The sequence below is a fragment of the Rhopalosiphum padi genome, chromosome 3 (genome assembly GCF_020882245.1).
Source record: "Rhopalosiphum padi isolate XX-2018 chromosome 3, ASM2088224v1, whole genome shotgun sequence".
Lineage (NCBI taxonomy): Eukaryota > Metazoa > Arthropoda > Insecta > Hemiptera > Aphididae > Rhopalosiphum > Rhopalosiphum padi.
The window spans coordinates 43,503,431-43,518,337 of record NC_083599.1 but is presented as its reverse complement, the minus strand read 5'-3'; the positions used below and the strand labels follow the sequence as shown (position 1 = coordinate 43,518,337).

At 31.0% G+C, this 14,907-nt stretch overlaps 1 long non-coding RNA gene and 1 other non-coding gene across 3 annotated transcripts; one reads left to right on the top strand and one right to left on the bottom strand.

Annotated features, from left to right (window-relative positions):
* Positions 1-9,861: 9,861 nt before the first annotated feature.
* On the top strand, positions 9,862-10,006 carry LOC132928114 (U4 spliceosomal RNA). The gene has a single exon (XR_009661987.1). It is a non-coding gene; the product is annotated as a U4 spliceosomal RNA (small nuclear RNA).
* Positions 10,007-10,541: 535 nt separating this feature from the next.
* LOC132926706 (uncharacterized) lies at positions 10,542-11,759 on the bottom strand. Of its 2 annotated transcripts, XR_009661501.1 has the most exons (4): positions 11,625-11,759; positions 11,081-11,186; positions 10,883-11,005; positions 10,542-10,744 (listed from the first exon to the last, which is right to left on the bottom strand). It is a non-coding gene; the product is annotated as an uncharacterized LOC132926706 (long non-coding RNA). The 2 variants fall into 2 exon arrangements; XR_009661500.1 differs by having other exon boundaries at positions 10,883-11,186.
* Positions 11,760-14,907: the final 3,148 nt, after the last annotated feature.

Genomic DNA, 14,907 nt, shown 5'->3' with positions numbered 1-14,907 from the left:
TTTTTAAAATATGCACAGTTTTATTTTTTAATGAATTTTGACGGGTCATTTATAGGTTAATAGTTAATGAAGCTTTTGACATTTGAATTTTATAAAATTTCAAGTTAGCAATACCTAGTATATATTTAAGTTTCTGTTGATTTTAGAGTATTTAACACTATAATATAAATCATTTTATGTGCTATCAAAATTAAATTATTAATATTAATCACATATTATATTATATCATGTAATTATATTCTAATTTAATTCATAATCCTGTGATTATTGTGATTATAGGCAAGTACCTATAACTTATACTGCATTATTTGGTCAATACTGTACTACTACAGTATATCAATAATTTTTTTAATTTACTTTTTCACGCTTAACAAGGTACTTTTTATTAATTTAAAATAATATAGCTAAATATATGATTTATTCAAATTAAGAATTAAACTAACTAGTTTTAAATTTCTGGAATGAACAAATTTTAAATAGTCATATATTTGTGTATTAGATATACATTGTACCTATGTCCTATAGCATAGTGTAACTCCTGTAAGTTTGTATTGTCTAGCTTGTATGTATGGTTGTATGACAAACATAAATTAAATAAAAATGATGAATATGAATAATATTACTTGAAGTAATGAATTTAAGCAATGCAAAATTTGTTATAAGCATTAGTAGCTTCCCTAAGTTTATGCATTTGCATGTTTTTATTGAATGGAACAAATAATTGTGAGATGATTGGCTATGTGTGTGCACAGGGCCATCCTGTGATTTTTTATGGTTCCTATGCCTCAGTCTACCTAAATAATTAAATACATTCAATTTTAGATAATTTTTTAAAAGCGAATTTAAAAAAAAAAATTGAATATTCCATTATAATTAATTTAGATTTAAGCAGGATAAATTTGTCTTAGTTGATACTATGGCATGCATGTTAAATATATTTGAATACAACTCAAAATACTACAAAAATGTTAACATTTTCCAAGGTTTCAGAGGAAGATCTATTTACTGAACTGAAAATCTAAAAAATTATCAAAATGTTATGCTGCTAAATGGTGCTACTAGTGAATTTGTTTATGAATGGATTCATTGGTTGAAGAAACTAAAAATTCCACAGTTCTATAATACCTGTGTTTTTAAAACTTTAAAAACGTTTACAATCATACCTGTAACTAGCTGTATGTATGAACGCGTTTTTTCAAAATTAACCATAATAAAAAATAAATTATGCAGTATAATGGGTAATGAACATTTTGAGTTATTATTGCTTTTCATAGAACAAGATATGGCATCAAAGGTAAGATTTAAATGCAGTAATATATGAATGTCTCCAAGTACATAAAATACATTTATGATTTCTAGTTATGTAATTCATAATTATTATATTTGTTGGATAATTATACTTTATTTTAATTAACTAGTACCTGTTTAGTATAAAGTATGTAAAATAATATACTTAAAATTATATTGAACTATGTAAGAAAGGGCGTTATAAAATGGTTGATAGACATCAGAAGGCCGATGATAAATATGGACACTACCCGCTTTTAGAGTCTGTGCACGCCTATAGCTATATTTAAGAATTATTGATTGGTACCTATACAAACTCGAATACAACATTTTATTTTGTACATAATTAAATTTTTCAAGGATTTTATTTATTCGTATATTTTTCAAATTTTTCGTTGTTAACGGCATATTAGTGTCAAATACTATGTAATTGACAATATAAATTATTTCAATTAGGCCTATCGCCTATCGATAATAAAATGTAAATGTATTTATATTTGCGTTTAACGGTACGGCCCGATAGCGACTAACTATTAACAAATTTAACATAATATTTTAATCACGGACTAAGATATACAGGACTGGAAACGACGCCGTTATCTATGGAACAAATGAACGCTAGCTGGTACAACGTCGATATAGCATATATTTAAGGAGCAACGTTTAGGCAATTTTCAATCTCTGCGTCGCCGCCCGGGATCTATGTGTTATAAAAAAAATCGTAAATGAATATTATTGTGCGTGTGGTTCATGCGGGTACCGCTTCCTTCCGCACCATCGAGTAGATAGACGTAATCATTATCGTAAATCGTAATCGTTATCGCAATATTGCATATCAAATTGTTATCGGAAATTATGTTTTCTTGTACGTCAATAATAAGTAGCTGCAAATTGTCTGCGGTTTAACGTAATTAGTATTATTTATTAGGTAGTACATTAGTAGGAAAAAATCATTCTGCCCTTTTTTATTATAAAGTATATAACTCCGCGAGTCTCGCCCAAGTCTCGGTTACCTTTAAACTTACAATCAAAATATATAGAACATACAGGCTTTAAAATAAAGGTTTAAAATTTAAAAAAAAAATAATGGCTGAAAAGGGAAAACAACGAAGCATATTAAACAGCTGCTATATTAATTTTAATGTAAGCATTATAAATTACGTAGGTACTTATTTTGTAATAAAAACACATCTTACATTTTTAATAAACATATATAATAGATATAAATAAATATATAATAGAATAATAATTGTAATAAAATAGTATTTAATTATTTAGATAAAATTATAATAAAATATGTACAGTGTATAATAGCTTATTATTCGAAGTATTAGTGTAGCTTATCCCCTTTTTTCTTTCTTCGCTTTTGCTTCCAAAATATAAGCTGGGTTTCTTATTGACATACTTCTGGTATGTCTGGGATCAACCAATACAGGAAGTAGACAATTGAAGAAAAACATTTTTAGTTTTGGAAACATTTTGTTATCCCAAAATATATCATCGCGTTCTATTGTTTCATATTTTATACCTTTATTTGTCCAATATGGTATTATACCAAATCTTCGTCCAGTAACGTGTAGTTGTCCCTGAACTTGGTAGTAACATCTATGGTTTATATTTATTCCTATAATATCTTTATTTTTATTAATTTTCCATAATGTAATTTTTTTTTGAAATATTCCTTCTTCGGGCGTTATATTTTCTGCTGATAAAGGACATTTAAGTTCAATTAATGTATCATCGCCGATTAAACCATCAGGTGTTGCCCCTAAAAAATAATCCTTGGAATCTATAAATAAACCACATTTTGATATTTGCACACCTAAAACTTTTTCCAATTCCAATCTAGCCTCTTCTTCATGTTCACGCCCATACTCCATTGCTTTACAGTCTATGTCAGATTTATATATAGTATACTTTTAACTACACTATCACATGCTGTGTCATTGCGTAAGCAAATAATGCGTCCAAAATTCGAAGCAGTAATACAATTTCTTCTGTACTCAAGCCATATTTTAGATCCCGATTGTTCAATAGTCTCTCTTTCAATAATTTTACGATTAGCTGACATTTCCTTTAATAGTTGTAAAACATTATTTTCTTCTTCTTCGTATTCTTCTTCTGTCATATCCGGTTTTTGAGAGTGTTCGCCATACGATGGATCTATATTGTCACTTTGAAATTTCAATTTTTTTCTATAACTTTTATGTCTTATTTCATTTTGACGATTTTGTTTATTTTGGCGTTTCAGTTCTAACTTCATTGATAAACATTTTGCTCCAGGGCTACGCTTGAATAAAGTTTTGTGCAATAAATAAAGCGGGCGTTTTGTATTATTAATTACTGTAGCTGCAGAAACACGGCCTTGGTATGATCTATTCATGGCAAAATTAACTCTTTTTCCACCAATTAATTTAGCGACAATACCGTTCAACGATTCGACGACATTTGTCAACATTGTGCATTAGACTGCGGCTGTGTCTGGCCAAATAACGAATAGGTTGCATTAAATTATAATAAAATAGTGAATCTGTAGCTTTAATTTTTTCTAAATAATTTATGGTATTTTCTTTGTTGCAAAAATAAGACGGGTATTTGTTATGTTGTCCAAAAATGTGATCAATTGAGTTCAAAATATAATTTCGTAAATCGTTATCGTTATCTTTATTTTTTCTTCTATATTGTATCGCGGAGACTATTCCTTTACGCAATCTTAAAATATTATTTTGTAGTAATTTTCTGTTTTCCAATTTCCCTGCTTGTTTTTTTGTAGCGATTTCTCTCATTTTCTTACAAAAATTCCTTAATAAATGATTTTTACATTCAATTTTTTCAACTGTACGATTTTTGTAAGGTCGTGCTTCTAAAATTTGTTTATAAACACTTTTATCGCCGTCAGCAATTAACTTGTGGTATCTAATCCCATACATACGTTCACTTTCTCTAAATCCGTTAACAATAACTGCAGCCTCCATTGCTGAGGATCCATCAGACGATTTCCAATTTTTATAGCACTCATGAATTTTAACTTTATCTCCAATTTTCATTCTAGCACAAGTTGCGTGAAATTTATTTTTTACACCCATATACAATACTTTTTTTGTACGATATCCAACGATTGCAGCCTAAAAATATACATGACGGAAAAATGTTATAATTGTTAATTATAATATTATAATATTCATATATATTATTATAATTATTTTATTTTTATTTTTATTTTTATTATCTGATATTATTAGGCATATTTTACTAAATTTCAATTAATATTAAATTATTAATTTTTAACATTTTAAATTCTGAGCAGAGCGATAAAGTGCAGGTATTAATTTTAAAATAAAGTGTATTTATTTTTTATTTTTTGTGTATGTAATATGTATACACGATACATTTCTACGTTTTTAATTTCATTAAATAAATGTAATATAGGTATTTACTATTCTCCTACCAGTTACATTAATTTCCATCGAATCATTTTTTTCTGTCCTAGTATAAACTTCATTGACAACTTTGATTGGTGATAAACTAGTTACTAATGATGAACTTGACGGTGTTTGGCCAATATTAGGGGATGACGTAACTAACATTTTTTTATTACTGCCTGTGTATGAATTGTCATCGATTACGCAAGTTAGTGGTAAAGCTAAATCCATATCACTCGAGGAAAGAGGATAAGGAATGTTCTCATGTGACCTACTGTCTTCGGTACTTTGAGTAATCAATGACTCAGAATGGATTCTATTTTTGTAAATAATAATAAAAAATAATTATAATAATTTAAATATTTATTTTTATATTTTAAAAACTTACTGTATTGCATCATTTGCATCTCTATTATTTTGTTGGTTCGTGTTAGTATAGCCTCTTACAGCGTTAATGAAACCTTTATGTTTTTTTCTTTTAGATAAAGGAATTTTAGTTTTTGCTTTATACTTGGAAATCATTTTTCTAATTACAATAAATATTTAAGCCTAAATATTTAGTCTTTACAGAAAGAAAGCTGAATAGTGACTAAATAATAAATTCAAAGCGATCCTAAATTATCAATTTATAAAATAAGTATTATAATTCAAGAAAATATAATAATAATATCTAATGTATATATATATTATTATCAGGGCACTGATTATATAGTTTTTGCTAATATTGTATTATACGTATCTAATTATTATATTACATTGTATATTATTATCATTATTAGATGTATGCTATAGTATGACAAACCTGTTAACATTTGATTTACAATAACAATTGCTGTGAATATGGAATATTATATTTTGAACTATAGGTACCTACTTCAAAATTCAAATACTCTGCAGGTAAATATATAATTATTGTGAATAATAAGAAAAACAACAACAATGGGTTCAATTTATAAGAACAAGAATTAAAGAATAGATATAATATATTATAATTTACATTACTCAAGTAATGACCAATTTTGTAGATTTTTTCTTTTTCAAATTTATTTATTTTTGATTTTTATTTTCTATATTTGCAAATTTTCTATTGCTGATATAATATTGTGAAAATGTTCATTTGGGTGAATCAGTTTTCCTCTAGATTTTAAATTAGTAAAAGCTGCTTCAGATTTACTTGAGTAAACTTTTCCTAAAAGTATAAACTTGTTATAATATTTAATTAAAAATTAATACCTTGTTGGGTAGAATATGAATTACCTTTTAATGCATTTATACATACATCACAATTTGTATGTTTTAATATATGCCGATTGCCGACACACAAAACCACTAATATAATAAATTACACAATCTGTAACTTCTGCCTTGTAAGGAGTACAATAATTATGAATATCGCTTTCAAATACGTCTTCTGTTTCCCATTTACCTTCTTTTACAATAAAATCCAACCTTTCTTGTAATTTTAAAAGTTTATTCTCTTTGTCTATTTTATCAATCACAAATATGTTCTTTAAATCGTTAATTATTATTTTTGGGGTATTTTTTTCAAGAATTTTGCAATTGCCTGTTTTTGGAGGCTTTAATATCGAGTAGACAGATAACATTTTATATATTTGTAAGAATGTTGGGGTGGTTGGAAGATCATTTGGACCAGTGGCTTGCCGTGCTGGATTAATGCAGCGGTTTAGTACCGATGCCCTTGCGATGGATATTGTGGATGATGGAAAATCAGTAATGAGCAAACCATACCGGGCCAGCGCAACAGAACGATAAACAATCAGCCAGATAGTACAAGAATGGAAGGAGGCGGGCATTGTCACTGAAACAAAATCAGCTTATGCATCACCTGTACTGTTAGTTACGAAAAAGGATGGTGACGCAAGACTTGTAGTTGATTATAGAAAACTAAATGCTCAAACGGTGAGAAAAGTGTTCCCTACTCCCAACCTGGATGAGCACCTGAAAACACTGCATGGAGCAACGTTGTTTACAACACTTGACCTTGCTTCCGGTTACCTACAGGTGCCTCTGACCGAAACGGCTAAAGAAAAAAACTGCGTTTGTCACACCTAGTGAGTCGGGGCAATTCGAGCGAATGGTTTTTGGTCTCATCAACACACCCTATGAATTTTCGAGATTAATGCAGCGAATATTACAACCACTGAAGAATAGAGTTGCTATGTGGTACTTAGACGACATTTTGGTACCATCAACGTCGTTCGGGGACATGATCAATCGGCTGAGCCAAGTATTCAATGCACTTAAAGAAGCAAAATTGACTCTTAAGTTGAATAAATGTAATTTTGGATACCCTGAGGTAGCATAACTAGGATTTATGCTGTTGGCAGATGGAGTGAGACCTGGTGATCAAAAGGCCATAGCCATACAACAATATTCAAAACCTAAAAACAAATACTAGGTGAGACGTTTTCTTGGTCTATGTGGGTTCTTCAGGAGGTTCATTCCACGTTATGCGGAGATAGCTCGACCAATCAGTGACCTACTTCGGGATAATGTGCAATTTGAGTGGACAGTGTCTCAGGAGGAAGCGTACAACAATCTGAAGGACAGGCTGGTCAGTAAACCAGTGCTCCAAGTCTTCAACCCTAATGCGGATACTGAACTACACTGTGACGCTAGTAGTGTGGGTCTGAGTGGCATGTTACTTCAACGAGATGAAGACAAGAGGCTACATCTGGTGCATGCTGTATCAAAAAAGACTACCTCAGCTGAAGGTCATTACCACTCGAGCAAACAGGAGCTCATGGCAGTGGTCTAGAGTATAAGTAGATTGCGACCATATTTAATCGGGATTAAGTTTATAGTTATTACAGATTGTCAAGCGATTGTACACCTTAATACCCAAAAGACTTTGAACCCTCAAGTAGCGCGTTGGGCAACGCTTCTAAGTGAGTACAATTTCGATATAAAACATCGCCCAGGCAGTAAGATGGACCATATCGATGCCCTAAGTCGTGCGCCGGCAAGCATGTCGAGGGACACTGAAACAGAACTACTGACGAACACATAGAAGTGTTTATTGCTATGACCGAGGAGGATCAGGTAATAGCAATGCAGCAAACAGATGTGAAGCTTAAGGCAATCATGGGGATCCTTAGTCAAGAAGAGTCAGGTCGTACAACAACCGAAGTTGAAAATGTGAAGGACTATCAACTTCACCGCGGAATGTTGTATAGGAAGGTGACGGTGGACGACGAAATTAGGTTATTGTGGGCAGTACCTGAATCAATGCGCAAGAGTATAGTGGTAAGGTTCCATGACTTGGCAGGTCATTTAGCAGTGGACAGGACAGTCAGTAAAATAAAAGAAAAGTATTATTTTCCAATGATGCGCAGATATGTGAAGATGCACATTAATTGCTGCCCTGAGTGCAAACTTATCAAAACCCCTCGAGGAAGACAGCTAGGTGAGCTTCATCCTATTACACCAGGTAAACGACCCTTTGAGGTGATCAACATTGATCACATTGGTCCATTCGTTAAATCAACAAAAGGTAACAGTTATATCATGGTGTTGATTGATAACTTAACCAAATATGTAAAGCTATTTCCAGTGAAGAGCTGTGGCACAGAGGGCGTAGTAACTAACTTACAAGCATTTGTTTTGGTATTTGGAACTCCAAAGCGGATTATCAGTGACCGAGGGACAGCTTTCACGTCCAAGGCATTTGAAGCATTCTGTGTCCAATATGGCATTCGACACACTTTGAACTCTGTAAGACACCCACAATCCAACGGACAGGTGGAACGTGTCAACAGCACCCTAGTTTCGATGATGCAGTCGATCATGGAGTCAGATCGGACCTGGAATAAGCATATATCAGACATTGAATGCCATTTGAACAATGCTTACAAGTTACAACAACACCATAGGTGATACCCCTTTTCATGTGTTATTTGGATATTATCCTAGCTTCAGGGACGGAGTACTGCATCATGTGACTAAAAACGAGGTATGGGACTCTGCAGCTCAGATTCTACACAAAATACGAGAACGCATATCTAGAGAACACCAGCAATGGAAGCAACGGTACGATTCCAAGCATGTCAAGCCAATACGTTATGAGGTTGGTGAAGTGGTGTTCATACGTAGACCACCTGAGGCAACAGAGGAGTCAACAAAGCTACAATTTAAATATCGAGGACCGCTGGTAGTGACGGAGGTACTACCTTATGATGTGTATCAAGTGGTTGGGCTACGTGTCGAAGCGGGTAAGCGTTATGTAACTGTTGTACATGTTTCACATATCAAAGGATATCATCTACCAGTGAATGAAGAACCGGTCGAAGGTTCAACAATAACAGAACAAGATGAAGAAGATAAACCAAGAGATCCACCCAACACTGAAAACATAGAATCGAAGCAGCCAGAAGTAAATGACACACAATCCAAGCGTGTAAGGAAAACACCAGCTTGGCATTCATCTTACCAGATGTAAATAAATAAATGTGAATTGTTTTAAAATTTTATTATGTGATATGTGCGAGTAAGCAGTAACTAATACTTGTGATTAAATGTTAACTATTAGATATTATTTAAATTATAGGTAGGATTTTATGTGCAAGTAAGCACTAATTAACACTTGTGATTAAATGTTAACTATTATGTATTATCATGCAGGTATTTATGTAATATTATTATAAGTGAGGACACTTAAATGTCAGGACGCCCGAATGTTATATATATTGTATATGTTATATATCCTGACATGCTGTTATAATGTTATTGTTATATTATATGTTAAGTATTTTATTAATTAAGCAGGGAAGGGTGTCAGCACTGCATTACTTATAAGGGGGTAACCACTGGGGTCGTCAGCGAGTCAGTCAGTAGGGATGGGAATTTCAACTCATTCTGATTTCTGGTGAACTGAATCATTCAACTCAGTTCACTATAATGAGTCGACTCACCGAGTCGACTCTCAACTCACCAACTCCCGATTTGTTAATTCTATTCAACTCGTGAGCATCGATTCCATAGATATGAATTGTTCATTCCGTGGCGAAGTTATGATTTGGTTCTAGGGGGGGATATTTAATTAATTGGATAAACATAAAAATTGTCTAAAAAGTAGAGAAATGTCCTTAAAACAGTAAAAATGTATAAAAATATACACAATAAGAATTATATTAGCTTTGCGCAGTGGTGATATCGTAACCAATTAGGTGCATCTAAGGTGCGATTATTGCTAGTTGAAAAAAACTACATTATAATGACATAGTATCAAAATCCCAGTCCTAATTATAACCGAAATCTTAAGTGGCTTACACACTAAGCAACTAATTGGGAGCCTCGCTATCTTCAGAAACATGGATTAATCGCGCAAATAAAATACGTTAGGTTAAATTTGGCGATGAATTTCATATTGAGTAAGCTACTAGATATCGGTTATTCCAGCTTCCATATATTATATATAATTAAATTTCTTTTATAAGTCATATCTGTATTTCTGATTTACAAAATATTGAACAGTTGCTTTTGAGACTTCTTACTTGTTATATTTTTGTCAACATTATTAATTAAAAATGAGTAAAATCAGTGTGGTTTGGGATTATTTTACATTGACCGGTGACCAAGTGAAATGCGGCTTGTGCCGTGATTCATTGTGTTACAATCGGTCGTCAACATCAAACATGATGAGACATTTACGTACTAAACATATGAGTGTTAATTTATCCAAAAGAAAAAGAATTGACGATGAAGAAGTTGATGATCCTAGAACTGAAACAACTGAACCAACATTGAGTTCAAATGTAGTGAGTATCTGTATGGTAATTACAAATATAAACAAAATAAGTGTAGGTTTACATCTTATAATCATACATTTTATATTTGATAGGTATAATACAATATAAAATTTCAATATTTAATATTAAAATAAAACAATAATTATTCTTAGGCTGTTAATTCACAAATTTGTGTTTCAAATCAAATACCCGGCACGTTAACTTCTTCTGATCCCGTAGCTCCACCAGTTCAAATTCAATCCAACATAACGCGATATATTCCCAAACCTGTAGGTGCAGTAAAAAGAAATATTATAGACCAACAAGTCTTAAAAATGATAGTAAAAGAATACTATCCTTTTAGCATTGTAGAGGATAGAGAATTTATCAAATTATTAAATATTTTAAACCCTGGGTATACTTTACCATCAAGAAAAACTTTAACTAAATCTCGCTTGCCAATTATGTACAGTGAAATATATGATAAAGTTAAAAAAGATATCCATGAAAATGCAAATTTTGTAAGTCTAACCACAGATAGCTGGACCTCTGTAAAAAATGAAAATTACACCGCTATAACTACCCACTTTATAAATCACAACTGTGAACTTAAAAGTTATTTACTTTCATGTTTTAAATATTCAGAGTCACATACTAGTGAAAATTTAAAAAATGAGTTGATACGTGTTGTCACTGAGTGGGGACTAGAAAATAAAGTTGCTGCATGTACCTCTGATAATGCTGCAAATATAGTTGGAGGCATTCTGTTGTGTAATTGGAGGCATATTGGATGTTTTGCACATTCATTAAATTTAGTGGTTCAACACGCCCTAAAAGAAATACAGGAAGTGAGGGATAAAATTAAGGGCATTGTAGGGCATTTTAAAAGGAGTTCTCAAGCCGCAGCTAAATTACAACTGAGACAAGAACAATTACTATTTAAACCAACACTTACTGTAATTCAAGATGTTGTAACACGGTGGAACTCCACATATGATATGTTTGATAGGATTTTATACCTAAAAAATCCACTGATGTCGGCCTTGGTAGATTCAAATTATGATGTTTATTTAAGTCCTTCCGATTGGCAATTGATTACAGACATATGTACTATTTTAAAAAGATTTAAAGAGATTACAAATGACATAAGTAGTGAAAAATCGGTCACTATTTCAAAAGTTGTTGTATTTTCTAAAGTTCTACTTAATTATTGTTCACAACTAAAACAAAAATACACAAACTCCAACACAGCAACGACAGCATTCATTAATGTTTTGATAAACCAAATAGAAAATAGGTTTGGCAATCTAGAAAAAAATATGTTGTATAGTGAGGCGAAAATATTAGATCCACGGTTTAAAAAACATGGTTTTTTTAATATTAATTCATTTACAGAAGCTAAAAGAACATTAATAAATAAAGCTACTAATATGAATGTAGATACTGGGCATCAATATAATACGCAAATTGTAATACCACCAACTTCAAGCAGTGATTCTATATGGGATGATTTTGATAGTGAAGTGCAGAGTCTTGTACAAACGACTAATTCTAAGTCTGCAGCTATCATAGAAATAGACAAATATTTATTAGAACTGTTAATTCCTAGAACGGCCGATGTATTAATGTGGTGGAAAGAAAATAAAAATGTTTACCCCAGACTTTTTACAATAATGAAAAAAAGATTATGTATAATGGCTACATCAGTGCCATGTGAAAGAATATTTTCAAAAGCTGGCCAAACAATCAGTGAAAAACGAAATAGGTTAAGTAGCAACAATTTTGAAAAAATGATATTTTTAAATTTTAATATGTAATATTATGTTGTACCTTTTTACTATTTTAATTAATTTTTATATTTTTGGACAGTTGAATTATTTACTTTATATTATTGCCTTTTTTGACTATTTAATTATTTATTTTATACCATTGCATTTTGACGATTTAATTGTTTAATTAGTTATTTTATATTATTGCCTTTTTTGGACTATTTAATTATTTATTTTATACCATTGCATTTTGACGATTTAATTGACAGTCTGTACATCGCGCTTGTGCCATCGACACCGCGTCAGTGTCGGATGCTGGGCACTTATATTGTTTTAATTAGTATACTCATGCCAGTTTAAAGTGTTTATACTATTGTTTGTTGTAATAAAGTGTTTCTTAAATTATATGAGTCTATGAGTTGCCATCCTTATGAGTACCTTTTAACAATACCAACTATATATTTTTACAATTAGTTTATTTACATTATTTAAATGGTCCTCATTTATTAGGTACACTATGCACCCAGTAAAATATTTAAAAAATTGAATTCAAACATAATGTAATAATAATAATACCTTATTTTATTATATTTTGTATTACCTATAACATTTTAGTGATGTGGATTTTACGTAAAACATTTTTTTGGTAATTGACTAAGTAAATTTACCAAATTTAAGGTAAAGTTGGTAAACTTTTATTAAAATTCAATTTATTTATAGTGTATCTAATGATTTTTTTCCAGAGGTTGAAAACGTTTTTAAAAAACGTTATTAAACATAAAACAATAACGAAATTAAAAATGAAAAAAAATATATTTTAGATAAATGGTGCTTATATAGAGAAGAACGGTTGTTTTTATCAGATGACAATGGTCCAGATGCAAATGTTAGAAAAACGACCAAGTATTTCGAAAGTTCTGAACAATGGTGGATAGTCTGGCTTTTCTTTCCTTGGATGAAGTTAAAAATACCATGGCGGATTTAAAACGAAATATATCACATGGAGTAGAAGATTTTTTTGATATATTTTGAAACAACCTATGTTAATGGTTCTTTTAAACGAATAGGTACTAACGAGTTAAAAATTCGTCTTCGAAGGATTCCTCCTATTTATTATTGTTATACCCATCACCAAGTATCTTTTTATAGTTATTCTATAAAAAAATAAATAAATAGGTAACTCAAATTCTCAAGATATACAATAATATAATATAATAGATTTACATTTTGTATAATTTTTTTTGATTTTGATTATTACAATCCCTTAATAATATATATCGACATATTAATACCTGAATAAATATATGTATTACTGTATTAGGTACTAATATTAAATTTGTGATCATAAATTTATTGCGTAGGATATACCAATAGTAAAATTGACCCTTATTACTACTAGCGCTGTACGTGTGTGGTGTAAATATGAACTACTGAACCGTAACACAAATCTGACCGAGTGATGGGTGGGCCGGCGATAGCTAACCTGTATAGTGTATATCTTAAATCGTGATAAACAGTCACCTCTTAGATAAAGATTTTCAGCCAATTTGTTAGAGACGTTATATTATACGTATGAGATATGGCAGTCGGCTATCTGTTATTTTTATATATCTGGTTTGGCTATTGGTCGGCGCGTTGTCGTGTTATATTATATAGCGCTTTCGATGGAAAGACGTTCAGGAAGCCATGACGTAAAACAAGAAGCACGTTTTTATTATTATTTTGCAATACTTGTTGTTACTGTTGCCGTTTTCTACTTTAAAAATTACCAGTTTGGGTACACATCGACTGCGTGATCAGCTCAGTTAGTTCTTTTGGTTATGACCACAGCGCTGATCCAGCTTTTAATACGACCAGCTACGGTCTCTTTGGTGCGAAACTCCTCCATATTCGATCCCGCTCCGTTATTATGAATCAGTAGATTGGCGAGAAAAGGTCAGTAATTTTCTTCCCCAATTCCTTACGGACTTACGGTGGTACCTTTTATGCATTATTTATTGTATGGTATAACACAGCTGTTATTGAAATTATTTGTTATATTGCATTTGTTGTTTTTTATATTATTTTATAACACTTGTATATTGTCAATTTCTGTGTTATTTTATTATTGTGGTAATCCCTTCTTTCTCATCAGTGCACGAGTCATCGCCACACAAGGTAAGTCCGGCGTTGGCAAAACACACGTGTATATACATGTATATGTTACGCCGAATTCATGAAATCAGCAACGTTGTCGCCGAATACGTGAAATCGGCAACTCAAAGTGCACAAGACCCTTCTTAAAAAATTATAAAACATAATTTTATATAAATAAATGTATAAAACGCCAGAAATATAATAAAACCAAATTGTAATAATAGATATTATATTATGTATATAAAAAATAAAAAAAGGCAAGACTTCTTAAAAAAAATATTAACATAATTTAATTTAAATAAATGTGTAAAACACCGGAAATAAATTAAAATAATAAATTCATTTTAATGTGTAAAAAAGTGAATAAAAAAAAAATTATATTATATTTAAAAATTTTGACAAGTTAGCCCCTCCCCCCACTTTAACCCAGGAACTTCAAACCTCTTAAGAAAAATTGCTATTAGCTTTTTGTTCTTATTAAAATTTTTATTTTTACAATAAAGATTTTTGTCCTCAACTAGACTTTTTTTAACCAAATAAGATTTT